Here is a 14,462-nt window from a genome sequence, read left to right as displayed (position 1 = left end):
ACCCATGATGGGGAAAGTTTCTTTGGCAAGACACTGAAGTGACTGATTGGAGTAAATCAGTTTATGTGTCCAACGAGCAACAAATATCTCTCTGAAACCAACGAGAACCTTCTTGAGCGGTAACCATTTAACTTTAAGCACCAGAGCCTGGTGGAGATTCATAAATGTTGAATTCTGTGCACAGCATGAGAATTGCCCAATACTGGTGAACTTGGAGAAGTGAATGATTGGGCTGTGAAACATAGAACTTTCCTGAACATATACACATTACATACATGTGCACTTAGAAGGGGGTTAAGTTAATAGTAATAAGTTAAAGTTTGATCCTGTTTTATGTTTAAAGAAAGTTAAAAGCAACTTTTGGTTTTTTTTTATTTTTTATTTTTCACACCATAAAACACGTTAGCCATGATATACACTTTTTCATTTTCACACATATACAGTGAAAAGCAACTTTTGTTTAAGCAACCATTGTCTTGGTGAATTTCTATTGCTGCTGGGGTTTGGAGTCCTCTGGGCTTGCAGCACTACCATATGTGAAATAAATACTGTGTATATATAAAAAATGTCTTCAAGTTGATCTTTAAGTCCTGGACTGTGGAAGGTAGATAGCTTTGGTCAACTGAGAGTATTGGTCCCCTCCCTGAGAACATGCCGAGACAAATGAAAAAATAAATTTTGCCAACACAGTCAATCAGATCAGAAAAATAGCAAACAAAAGATCTTTCAGTGACAGGGAAAGACATCTTTCTAAAAGCAAGTAACGGCAGTGACAGAAAGCGACAGACTGCTGAACACACAGCGAAGTTGACATAGACCTGCATGCACCTTCAGTAGGTGAATAAGCAGTGGGTCCTGAACAAGGAAGGATGAATAACCATAGGAAATACAAAATTTTAAAGCATTTTTTGTTAAGGAATATTTATCAGGAAGGATATTATTTCAACAGAAATTCATATTTTTTTTCTTCATTTAAAAAAAGTCTATTACATTGTGAAATGTTAGTAACATTCTAGAACAGGTCTACAAATTTCCATTAATAGTCATTTCCCCATGTGGGATCCTATTTATTTTGATGAGAAATCTTGAGAAAAGGTCTCCACCTGAAGCTTGACTGTCCATTTCACTCCATGGATGCCTGCCTGGTGCACTGAGTCCCTCCAGCTTCTCCTTGTTCGCTCAGGATTCCAGCATCTGCAGTTTCTTGTGTTCCTAACTTACTTTGTACCTGTGAACGATAATCATGGGGAACATCACCGACAGCATTCTGTTAATAATGAGATGCAATCACAACCTGCACTGGACTGGACAATCTATTTTAATGGTGTGGGTGGAGTGGAAGAATGTATTCAGGGTAGTTGATGAACACGAGAGTTATGCGGGGCAAACGGAGATAGAGGCTTATTAGGACCGCAGGTTTAAGAAGATTGCATTGGAGGGGAATGTGAGGTTATACACTTTGGTAGAAGGATAGAGAAACAGAAAGGGCTTTTACAATGGCGAGGAACTGGTGTGAAATGAGATTTGTTTAAAGAGCACGATGTTGATTTTCAATTACAGCAAACAATTGGTAAGGTTAATAAAGTGCCAGATTTTACTGTGTGATTCTTAAAATATAAGAATGAGCACAATTTGCTACAGAGCTTAATTTCCTCACTAGGTCACACTTGGTCTCCAGAGTCAAGGAGGATATACTGGATGGACTCACTAAAATGAGGATGGTGTTTTCCTGTGAAGATCAGCCAAAATTCCTGAGTTTAGAAGTATGAAGATTAAAACTCTGAAGTGGGTTTTTGGAGTCAAAAGTATTCCTCAATCTGGGATTTTAGGACAATGGGAACAAGTCAAGTTTATTGTCATCTGATTGTAGAAATATAACCTGATGAGAGCGCTCTCCGGTCCTCAGTGCAAAACATGCAGACATACAACTAGACATAACACACAAAAAGACAATTCATATGCAGGTCAAGTATTCTTAAAAACAAATTAAATCGTTTTGTGAATGTGAGAATCTTGGATGGTCAGTGCGAGCAGTTCCTTTGGTCGTTCAGCGTTCTCACTGCCCGCGGGAAGAAGCTGTTCCTCCGCCTGGTGGTGCTAGCTCTAACACTCCTGTATCGCTTTCCCAATGGGAACAGCTGAAAGATGCTGAGTGCAGAGTGGAAGAGGTCCTCGACAATTTTATGCACCCTCTTCAGACAATGATCCCAGTAGATCATGAGATTGGGGGAAGGGAGACTCCTAAAATCCTGAGGATTGACCTCGATCCATTTTTCTACAGCAGCGGTACCAGACTGTGACGCAACCGGCCACATGGGTTAGACATTTAGGGCTAAAGATAAATTCCTCTCATTGGAAGCTTGGAATTCTTTACTTAAAAGAGCTGAAAATGTTTAGTATATTCAAAACTGAGGTTCACAGAATGGTCAAAAGTAGCGCAGATGGCCATTTTCCTCATTGTGTCCAGGCTAATCAGAATGGACTTTAGGATAACCCAATTTTCCAACTTTTCATTTGAAAGTAGCTACTCATGCTCATATCCAGATTGATCAATTTCTCACTGTAGAGCTCGTCGAAAGAATCAAAGACTTGTTGATCCAAACCAAGGCTTTTATTAGCAAAAGACAGGAGCTCTTCACAGGTGGCCGACCAGTCCGGGATGATCCGACCTGGCTAGGGACACAACCCTTTAAGGCCCAGACAGTAGGCGTGGCTTAGCTCTCAGCCAATCGCTGTAAGCCCAGTCTAGATACTGTAACTATATACACTATATACATTGGTGATAGATCTGTAGTATCACAATCACACAAAAGGAATGTGGGAATTAAGTAGCAAGGTAGGCTTGTGGTACAAGATTGGTAATGATTTAATAGAATGATAGATCAAGCTTATCGAGACATATGACTTACATTTCCTTCTATTCTCATACCATGATTGAATCAGTGTAACAGCTTTCTAGCCAGACTAAGCACAATTAAATAATGCTGGACAATGAAAATTTTTCTTCCTGAATACCTTTAGGTGTATTTTATGAATTTTGGGTTAATGATCATGAAAATCACCTTAAAATTTTCCTCATGTTGTTTTTTTTTAGATACAACCTATTTTGTGATTTCCTGTCATATTTTGGCTCGTAGCATATTGCCCACAAAGCAAGGGGTTTTGCCCACAAAATTCAAGCATGCCTAGGCATGCACACAGCCTAGGTGCTATGCTAATGTTGACTTAGGCCTGGGCATCTTTAGACATGATAGATGCACATGTTCTTCAGGCAATAGCACAGTTGGTGTACTTAACAATAGCATTTATTGTCTTCAGGACGCTTCAATACAGCAGAAATGTTTCATCAATGTCGCAACAGCTGCGATACATTCGGTTACATTTGTGGTGAGTGTATCCTTATTACCAAATTCAATAAAAGTTAATATAATGTTTCTCCAACTTCCTAGGTGATATAGCACGTCTGAAATTATTTTTATGTTCATCTTGAAGTTGTCTATCACAATTCCCAATTTGCTTTCAGGCAGCAAACCATTTAAAAAAAATGTGTTGTCCAGTGTAATTAGTTCGGTGGATTAGCAGATCATGAGAACATTTAATTTTAAGCCTCCAGAAAAGCAAATGCTTTATCACTGCCTTAGAAACTTGATTGTTTCATACACAAGCCTGCTGTGTTTTTTAAAAAAAATTATTCGTTTTTGGGGTCTCTGGGACTTCGTCAGCAAGTTTCTGCATGTTCTGGATTTGTGACTCAACGATGATGGAAAAGAATCGGAGAGTTATGAACCGAGTCTCTCACCACAGAATGACCAAACCTTGGACTTATGCATGGGTCCAGGAGGGTTTCCGGTCAATGGTGTCCTTGGGAAGTTGATTTGGGAGACTCAACATTTACTGTGAAGGCAGAATGATTGAACTCTTTCTTTTCGGAGATGGCCAGTGCCAGGCATTTCCATGGCCTCGTGTTGCATGCCTGAATATTGTCTACATTTACTTCATGCAGGATGCATGTATGGGCTTCTGAGGAGCTGTGAATGGAACATCAGCAAACATCCCCACTTCTGAGCAGGGGTGGAAAGGAGGTCATTAATGAAACAACTAATGTGAAGGACATTGACTGCAGTCACACTCAGTTCACTGTATCTCATGGATCCCAGCAGATCTGTCCTGAAACCGTGTTTTTCATTTTCCTATGAGTGAGATCTGTTGGGCAATTTCAATCAAACTAACTTTGCTCAATGACTCAAAGCTTACTAAATGATATTGTCATATTCTGAAACAAACCATGAAGCAAGGCTCACACTCTCAGGATACCTTGCACAATCAAAGCCTACAATGTTTAGGCACATACAAACCATCATTCCAGCAGGGAATGGCTATCCCCAAACACCAGAGATGATCTGTGTGGTGATGCCACTGTGGGATTAATGTTAGATGGCACTAGGTTGATCATTTTGCTAAACGCAAGAACAGGACATATTCCCCCTTAAAAAAAATGCATTGTGAGGAACATTTATGGGGTTTAACTATTAAAATAAATAAAGAACAGATGTGCCTTGGTCTTCACTGGATTTTCATTCTTCAGAGTGCTTTAATAAATTTGCATCTATTGCAGTTAAAAACAAAGTGTAGCTGACCGCTACAAAGAAATACACACACATACACACAGTGTGGTAGGTTAAGCTCACTCACTTTATTAGGGCTGAGAAGGTTGCTTTTATACCTGTTCAAGTTCCCACCATTTTTGCTGATTGACTGAGTCAATAGCGGGCGGGAATGTCCATGCATATGAATACCCTTCTTCCCCAGCCTGTTTCTGCTGAGTTAGTTGGACAGCTTGACCAATGCCATTTTAGGGCTGTTGGTCTGATGCTGCCCCAGCTTCTACCCCGCCGGTTCGTTGTCCTGGGAGTCACTTTAGCGATCTCTGTCCGCATCTGCTGCCATGCGATGTGCCGGCCCAATCTCCGCAATTGTGGGCCGCCACATGACCCACCCTCCCACCAGAACCGGTGTTACAGTCTATAGTGTCCGTAGGTATAGTCCCCAAAGTCTTTTGTGGTCTGTCTCTGTGTCGAGGTGTTGGTGTCTCCACGGGTTCTGCTGGGTCTGTGTAGCCAGGCCTGAGTCTATCTGTAGTGAAGACCTTTGGTTTACCACTGATGTCCAGCCTGAAAGTGGCTTCATTGTTCCAGATGACTTGAAAGGGATCTTCATATGGCTTCTGCAGTGAACGGTGGGGTCCTCTGCGTACAAACACGTACTCACAGTCCTTGAGTTCTTTGGAGATGTTGGACTTGGCTTGTCCGTGTCTGGAGGGTGATATCAGGCCAGGTTACTGACCTTTTCATGGAGCCTGTCCAGGAAGGTGGCTGCCTCCTCCTGCTGCCCTCTGGTCTGTGGAACAAAATCCCCAGGAAACGTGTGTGGGTCTCCATAGACGAGTTCAGCGGAGGATGCGTGGAGGTCTTCTTTTGGCACTGTTCGGATGCCCAGTGATGCCCATGGTAGCTCGTCCACCCAGTTGGGGCCCTTGAGTCTGGTCGTGAGGGTGGTCTTGAGGTGCCTGTGGAAACACTCCACCATGCCGTTGGCTTGCGGGTGGTATGCCATCGTATGGTGTAGTTGAGCACCCCCTGGTTGGCAATGTCGGTCCACAAACTGGAGGTGAACTTTGCGCCCCCCCGGTCAGAAGTGATGTGCTGTGGCAGTCCAAATCTTGCAATCCTGGACGAGAGGACCTGGTGCATGTGTCAGCCAGGGAAATTGCTTCTGGCCATCGGGAGAAGCGATCGACCACTGTGAACAGGTAGCAGAATCCCTGAGAGACTGGCAAGGGTCCCACTATGTCCATGTGAATGTGATCAAACCTGCATTCTATTGGCTCGAAAGGCTGTGGGGGGACCTTGGTGTGTGCCAATTTGGCTGTTTGGCACTGTGTACACGCCTTGGCCCACCCACGCACTTGTTTCTGCCAACCATGCCACACGTACTTGCTGGCCACCAGCCAGACCATAGACCTGATGGATGGGTGTGCCAAAAACTCGTCGCCTCCATGCCGTTGAGACAATAGGTTGAATCTGCCCGGTGGCCACGTTGCACAGGAGGGTGGTAGAACCTGTGCCGACTGGAGCGTCCTGAAGCCGAAGGCCTGTGACAGCGTTCCTGTACTGCGGGATCTCGTTGTCCTGCTGCTACACCTCTGCCAGTGCTACGAAGTCCAGACCGTTGACCAGGAAGTGGATGCTATGTCTTGACAAGGCATCTGCAACCATGTTGTCTTTGCCTGAGATGTGCTGGATGTCGGTGGTGTACTCTAAGATGTAAGACTCGTGTCTCTGTTGGTGGGCTGACCAGGGATTGGAGATTTTAGCCAAGGCGAAAGTCAGTGGTTTGTGGTCCGTAAAAGCCCTTCCCTCAAGAAACTACTGGAATTGGCAAATGGCTAAGTACAGCGCCAGCAACTCTCTGTCAAAAGCACTGTACTTTAGTTCGGGGGCTGCAGATGTTTGCTGAAGAAAGCTAGTGGGTACCAACTTCCTTCGATCTGCTGCTCCAGGACTCCACCAATTGCTGTTCCTGAGGCATCGACAGTGAGGGCCGTGGGTGCATCTGGTCTGGGGTGGGTCTGGAGTGCAGCTTTGGCCAGGGCTTCTTTGGTTTCCACAAATGCACATGTGGATTCGTCATCCCAGGTCAGGATAAACCTGCGGTAAAAGTTTATCATCCCCACGAACTCCTGCAGACCTTTGGTTGTACTGGGCTTCAGGAAGCTGCAGATGGCCTCTACCTTGTCAGGCAGTGGTGTGGCCCCGTCCTTAGCAATCTTGTGGCCCGGGAAGTCGATGGTGTTCATGCCAAACTGGCATTTGGCCAGGTTGATGGTGAAGCCGAACTCCTGCGGACGACTATAGAGATTTCAGAGGTGCTGAAGGTGTTCCTGTTGGGTTCTACTGCCACGAGGATATCGTCGAGGTAGACGAAAGTGCCGTCCAGATCTCGGCCCACTGCGTCTATCAGCTGCTGGAATGTCTGTGCTGCATTTTTGAGCCCGAATGGCAACCTCAGGAACTCGAGCAGCCCAAATGGAGTGATGATGGCCATGTTAGGGATTTCCACAGGATGCACTGCGATCTGGTGATATCCTTGCATGAGGTCCACTTTAGAGAATATTGTTGCCCCATGCAGGTTTGCCACAAAATCCTGCATTTGTGACAAGGGGTAACGGTCCAGGGTGGTGGCCTCGTTGAGCGGGCGATAGTCGCTACATGGTCTCCAGCCCCCAGTTGCTTTAAGTACCATGTGCGTGTCTGACCTTCAAACAACACCCAACTCCTCGAGTTTGTGGAACTCATCCTTGGCCAGTCGGAGCTTCTCTGGGGGAAATTGTCTCACCTTTGTGTGTAGAGGTGGGCCCTTGATCAGGATGTGATGTCTGATGCCATCTCGTGGCATCTCCATTGTGAACTGAGGGGAAAGGATTGCTGGGAATCCCGCTAGCACCTTGGAGAACTCATCCTCTGAGCTGTGGAGGGAGTCCAGCTGCATTGCTGGAAACCTAGCGCCTCTCAGTGCGATGGACTGGTAGGTCTCGGTGTGGACAAGTCACTCACCCTTAAGATCCACTACGAGGCTGTGGGCTCACAGGAAATCCGCTCTGAGGAGTGGTTTTTCACTGCGGCCAGCGTGAACTCCTATGAGAAGTGATTGCCTCAAACTGCAGCTCAGCCCTATGAGTGCCATAGGGTTGTATACTGCTGTTGTTGGCAGCCCCCAACATGGGTCCCGCTAGCCTAGTGTTCAACCCTGTCAGGGGTATCAAGTTGACCTCTGCTCCTGTATCCACCAGGATAGGTGGTCCCAGATCTACAGGAGGTTCTCTTGGTGTCCAGCTGTTGTGGCCATCAGCGACGGATGGCCTGGTCATTTTCCTGGAACTCGCAGGGGGACTGGCATCGGTGGGCCTTGGTGCCCCATCTCTGGTGGTAGAAGCACCATCTGTCGCTGGACTCGCTCCTGCCTCTTGTTTGCTGTTCCTTGATTGGGACGGCTCTGGTCTGATTGCAGGACTTCTTTATGAGCCCCACGGTAGCCAAGCACTTCTGTTTCTGTTTCCACAGAATGTCTGCCCGTGCTGCGACTTTCCAGGGGTCGGTGAAATCTGCATCCGCCAGGAGCAGTTGGATGTCTTCAGGCATCTGTTCCAGGAATGCCTGCTCGAACATGATGCCAGGCCGCTCATCTCCCAGGAGGGCCAGCATCTCGTTGATGAATGCCAACTGGGATCTGTCTCCAAGCCTATCCAGGTGGAGCAAATGAGCTCCTCACTCTCGCTGCGAGAATCTGAACGTCTCGGTTAATAGCTCTTTGAAGGCAGTGTAAATGCCTTCCAACGGTGGACTGTGGATAAAGTTGGCCACTCTGTCTGCAGTCTGCGGATCCAAGGCGCTGATCACATGGTAGTACCGGATAGTCACTGCTGTGATGCCCCGGGTCTGGAACTGAACCTCTGCGTGGTCGAACCACACGCCGGGTCGAACTGTCCAGAAGGTCGGGAGCTTCAGGCTGACTGCACTGCCTGCCGCGTTCTCCATCGCTAGGTTTAAATTCCTTCTAAACCGTCAGGGTCACCAATTGTAGCCGGCCACTACAAAGAAACACACACACACGCACAGTGTGGCAGGTTAAGCTCACTACTTTATTAAGGCTGGAAAGGCTGCTTTTATACTGTTCAGGTTCCCGCCATTTTTGCTGATTGATTGAGTCAGCCATATGAATAATAGCGGGCGGGAACGTCCATGCATATGAATGCCCTTCTTCCCCAGCCTGTTTCTGCTGAGTTAGCTGGGCAGCTTGACCAAAGCCATTTTAGGGCTGTTGGTCTGATGCTGCCCCAGCTTCTGCTTCTACCCCTGCCAGTTCGTTGTCCTGGGACTCACTTTAGAAATACCTGTCCGCATCTGCTGCCGCGCGATGTGCTGGCCTGATCTCTGCAATTGCGGGCCACCACTACAGTTTCAGCTGGTTAGGAATGTGCACGAAACAAAACAAAAGCATTCTGGAGACGCTTGGCAGGTCACGCAGCATCCAGAGGAAGGAATTACAGAGTGAGGGCTTTTCTCTTTGGAGCGACAAAGGATGAGAGGTGACTTACTGGAGGTGAAGGTTATGAGGGGCATAGAGAGGGTGGACAGCCAGCACCTTCTTCCTGGGGCGACAATAGCAAATACCAGAGGACATCTATTTAAGATGAGTGGAGGAAAGTTTTGGGGAGATGTCAGAAGTTTTTTTATATATACACAGAGTGGTGGATGCCTGGAATGCATTGCTGGGGATGGTGAGGGAGGATGGTACAATTGGGACAGAGAAAAGTCTCAGACAGGCACATGGATGGAAGACAAATAGGAGGTTATAGATGAGAGGTTGTGGAGTAGGTTTGCATAGGTTGGTAGAACATTGTGGGCTTGTACTCTGCTTTAACGTTCTACACTCTGAATGGTAACCCATAACCCTGCGCCCTTTGTCAGGAATAAGGAAAAACAAGTAGACATCTGAATAAAAAAAGTGGGAAGGGGTGAGGAGAGGTGGGAGGAAGGGGAAGGCAAGTCACCTGCACCTTAGTTTGGTGAGATCACATGTCAATCATTCTAGGTGATGTAAACATGATGCAGGCTGGGTTGAGCAGTGCTTTGTGCAGATGTATGCAAGTGTCCGCAAAAGAATCCAGCACAAATGCTGCCTCTCCCAGAGGCCCAGCAGTGGGACCTGCTGTTTATATTATGTAATTATTCCACTCAATTAAGGATGGTGGTGACCTCAGAATATATTTAAAACCTTGGCCTTGTCTAATAATGAAGAACATTCCAAGTTCTGTGCTCATGTACTTGGCTACAGAATATTTGTCTGTTTTCTAGCAGGGGCTAAGATAATGGCTCTGAAAGAAACTGAAAGAGCCCGTATTTCAGCGTCTAATCATAGCGAAGGAGGTCATTTATCCCATTATTTTCTGCTGGCTCTCCTGAGCCAGTCACTCTGGGAGCCATCAAGGCTTGAAATGGTGTTCAAACTTTTACTGGAATAAAGCCTGTTGTATAGTCTTTTGAGTTTTGTGCTTGCTTGCAGCTATCTCAGCGCGCCACAATGTTCAGTAGGCATGGTACTGTATTCCTTTTCAACTTACGATGGGTTATCACAGTGGTTCGCAAACTTTTTAATTTCCACCCACATACCACCTTAAGCAATCCCTTATTAATTAGAGCACTGACAGCATAGAGATTACCTAAAGTGGTATGTGAGTGGAAAGAAAAAAGTTGAGATCAGAATGCAGTCCCATTGTAATTTGAGGAGCACCTGTATTCTAACATGAATTGAGGATTGGTTATCTGATGGAAAGCAAAGAGTAGAAGTAACAAGCTTATTCTTAGGTTGGCAGGCTCTGAATATGGGTTTTAAGATTCAACATTCTCCTCATGTCGTGTACATAAAATACACAAAATTTGTTTTCCCTATAAATGAAGCATCACGATCAAGATGAGAACAAGAAGCAAAGGAGAGTCCCTTCAGAGACACCGATTGTCCCGCTGCCACCTCCTCCGATCCCACCTCCTCCGGTGCCCTCATAACCTCTGTAGCTGCATGGTCTCCTGTCTAGTGCAGCAGAGAACCTGAGCTCTGGCTATCCAAGTCACCTTTCTCAGCCCCTGATTCACAATTCCTACAGCAGTTGGTGATTGAAGCCTTTCGGGAGCCCTGCTCACCATGAACACCCTCAAGGATCTGTCTTGACACCTGGTTCCCACAAGCCAGTGGGGGCTTTCGGCCTAACAGACCCACATTGGTCTGTTGCTGTGATTTCCTATTCTGCAAGGTCCGCTCTCAGGCTTCTCCTTCTCGGCAATGGATGTTCTTTTACCCTAGTGCCCTGTGCTGGTCCACTGTTCCCCTAGAGTTCACAACTCTTGTGCGAACGTGGTCACCCCCCATCTTGTACACAAACCTCCCTGTTGAGGACCCCTAAAACCCAGTACACAGCATCTTTCAGCTACTCCCATCGGGAAAGAGAGTATCAGAGCCAGTACCATCAGGCTGAAGAACAGCTTCAGCTGTATTGCTTCTCTGTATGTGTGGTATGTCTGCTTGTGTGTTAGCATGTTTTACGCCGAGGACAGAGAACACTGTTTCTTCAGGTTGTACTTGTGCATTTGGATAAACTTGAACTTGAGTTTTTGATGTTAAAAAAATGCCACTGCCCATTTGACCTTTAAGCCACACAGGGCCACTGGCTGGGGACCAGGCAGTGAGTAGAACCCTGCGGAGGAGCACTAAAAGACATGTCTCTGCTCCCTCTTGGACCACGCCACTCGAGGTGAGACACAATGGCTTCAGCAGGGACCTGTGTTTGAATTCTCATTACCATGATCTATATTAATGATTTGTTTGAGGGGATGAAATGGCACAATTCCAAATTTTCTGATGATATAAAATTAGGGAAGGGAGGAGAACCTAAAGAGGATTCAAAGAGACACTGAGAGAATGGATAAGAACATGCCAGATATAATACGATACGAGAAATGTGCCTCCATAATAGACAATCACAATAGATTTTAGGTGGAAATTATTTTTTAGTGACTCCTTGCATACATTTCATTGAAAGAAAAAGTATAGGTACACCACACATTTATGGAAGCAAATGAGATGGTCATCCTTATTATGAGAGGATTTGAATACAGGAGTAAAATGCCCTAGTGTAATTATATAAGGAGTTTGTGAGCCCTCACTTAATGTATGATGTATAGTTTTGATCGTCTGACCTAATAAAGATTCAATGGACTCGTACCACAGATTGCAGGTTTGCCATTTAAGACGAGGCTTGGATTCTCTGGAATTCAGATGATTGAAATGAGATCTCTTATTCTTACAGGGGTTGACATGGTGGGAGGAAGGGAGCATCTTTTTTTTGGCTGAGGAGTCCAGAACAAGAGAATGTAGTCTTCAAAGAGGCCAGTGATTCTCAACCTTTTTCTTTCCACTCACATCGCACTTTGAGTAATCCCTATGCCATAGGTGTTCTGTGATTAGTAAGGGATTGCTTATGTGGTATGTGAGTGGGAAGAGAATGTTGAGAACCACTGCTCTGGACCCAATTGTTACTGAAATATTTTGCTTGAGAAAAATTGTCATTCGCCCACTTTCTTTGGAGTTATAAAACCGTGCGCATAATGAGTCAATTAAGTACAATTAAGATAGTGGTTTTCAACCTTTTTCTTTCCACCCATATAGTGAATCTTTGGAATTCGAAGGTTTGGAATTCGAAGGTTGCAGCATTGAATTCAGTTAGAGATCAAAGATTTTATGGACAAGCAGCTAGCTGAATTGTTAAATGCAGGCTCAATTTTTATATTTTAGAAACATTTAGACAAGTACTTGGAGAGAATGGGCATGGAGGGATATAGCCCAGGTGCACGTCAGTGGAACGAGGCAGAAAAAAAGTTCAACATAGACTAGAAGGGCCGAAGAACCTATTTTTGTACTGTAATCTTCTATTGTTCTATGGATAAGTATGGAATCAAGGGATAAGGGGATAGTGGAGATGAAAAGGTATGGAGTTAGATCAGCCAGGGCTCGGTGATTGGCAAGGAGGGCTTGATGGGTCAAATGGTCTTCACTTGTTCTTTTTTTTAAATGTTCTTAAAACATCAATTGTCCGACCATTTATCCAGTATAGTAAATGATTCAGCTGTTTATAATCTGTAGTTGTGTATCATTAGTACATAATGTGAAACAAAATGTTTCCCTTCAACATTCACATAAATAATTTAAAAATTCCAAATACTGGCACTTTTACATCAAATATTTAAATGCTGCATAAAAATAATTAATACAATGAAATTAAAGTGAGGTAAAGGAGCACAGGCTGCTTGCAAGACCATCACAATCAGTTGTGCCACCAATCAGCAAGGCCATGAAAAGAAATCAACCATCCTCTACAACTACATCATTTGCATGACTGGTTTCTGGTTTCACATCAAGAGGAAGTTTAACTGCAGATGAAGAGCAAGTGATGCAGCTGGACGAACTGGTAATAATGTGACTAAAAATAGCTCTACCCTTTCCAATGCTGGAGCTCAGGAAATGGCATCACAAGTGTCACATATTCGGACCAAACGTTAAAAGAAAGTGATCCTGGACAGAAAGGAGATGTCTGTGAGTTGCATGGTTTTGACAATTCTTACTATTCTCTCTTGGCTTTCAGATTGTGGAATCACTTTGGAAAATTGAGAGGTGAACCATTGCTTATAACCATGGTTGAGCTGGGTTTCTGTTCAATACTCCCCCAAAGATGTTAATGTTGGCAATCCCATTAAACATAAACTCAAGGTGGTTAGACTCTGCTTTGTTGGACCAAATGACCGTCCTTATTTGAGGAACATTTCTCATTCTGCTGTCTCACTGGGTCACTGAAGGAAAAGACTCACAGGGGCAGATCTGAAAATGTGCAAGTAAACTAAAGGAAATACAAACAGAATGAATCAACATCTTACCTTCTTCCTTTCTGCACTTCTGAGTATTCTAAAAATAACAAATTAAACTAAGATCTGACATCAGCAAGTCATGTCTAGAATAGATAATATTTAATCAAACTGGACACCAAATCTTTTCAAAAGGGTTGCTTCCTGAAAAAAAATTGGACATGTCACGTCACAAACGAGCAACAACAGAAGACGCAATTCTATATTTATTAATGACTATAAACAATATAATGTCTTAACACAATTCACCCCATTATAAGTATCTAGAGCAAATATACCGATATCATATATTTATAAACTGTGTGTATGTGGAAAACCCCAGACCATTACAGACTGTGCCCAATATTCGAAAAGGAAAAATCCCTAAAGACCTCAGGTCAGTTCGTCAAGCCAGTCCAAAAAAAATCACAGTCCACAAAATTCAATCTCAAAGCTCAATGTCCAAGTTCAATTCTTTAATTGATAACAAAGGACATCATATTGAACGTTGGAGAAATGACAGATGTGGCATTGCAGCAAACTTACGAATTCTCACTTAAGAGGTATGTCCATTTCACACAGCTCTCCAACTGCCCTCTGCCACTCCAACTGCCGCTCTCTGCTTCACAGCTGGACTTTTCCTTTGTTCTCAAAAGTTCCAAGCGATTGGCAAGTCAACACTCAGCCGTACCACGAGTTGCATAATTCTTAGCAGAAATCTATCCTTTATAATGACTGTCTACAGTCCAAAAGATCAGTCCGTGGTCCATAACAGGGATGATGAGAGACAACTTCAAGCTAACACAAAGATCATTTCAGATTTGTTGCATCAAATAGGAAGTTGGAGAAACATTAAATCGATTCCTATTGAATTTAGCAGGTTAGCTTCACGATGCTGACAAATTGCGTTAGTTCAACTGACCTAAAAATGTTTTGTCGCTATTTTTTGATTGT

The 14,462-nt window shown here is 44.5% G+C and overlaps 1 long non-coding RNA gene across 1 annotated transcript; it reads right to left on the bottom strand.

Annotated features, from left to right (window-relative positions):
- Positions 1-412: 412 nt before the first annotated feature.
- Positions 413-13,640, bottom strand: LOC138762826 (uncharacterized). The gene is made up of 3 exons (XR_011357183.1): positions 13,542-13,640; positions 1,104-1,228; positions 413-643 (listed from the first exon to the last, which is right to left on the bottom strand). It is a non-coding gene; the product is annotated as an uncharacterized lncRNA (long non-coding RNA).
- Between the last annotated feature and the right edge of the window lie 822 nt (positions 13,641-14,462).

The sequence above is a fragment of the Narcine bancroftii genome, chromosome 5, assembly GCF_036971445.1.
Source record: "Narcine bancroftii isolate sNarBan1 chromosome 5, sNarBan1.hap1, whole genome shotgun sequence".
In the NCBI taxonomy this organism is placed as follows: Eukaryota; Metazoa; Chordata; class Chondrichthyes; order Torpediniformes; family Narcinidae; genus Narcine; species Narcine bancroftii.
The sequence above is the reverse complement of the archived record's forward strand: the minus strand, read 5'-3'. Positions and strand labels throughout refer to the sequence as shown.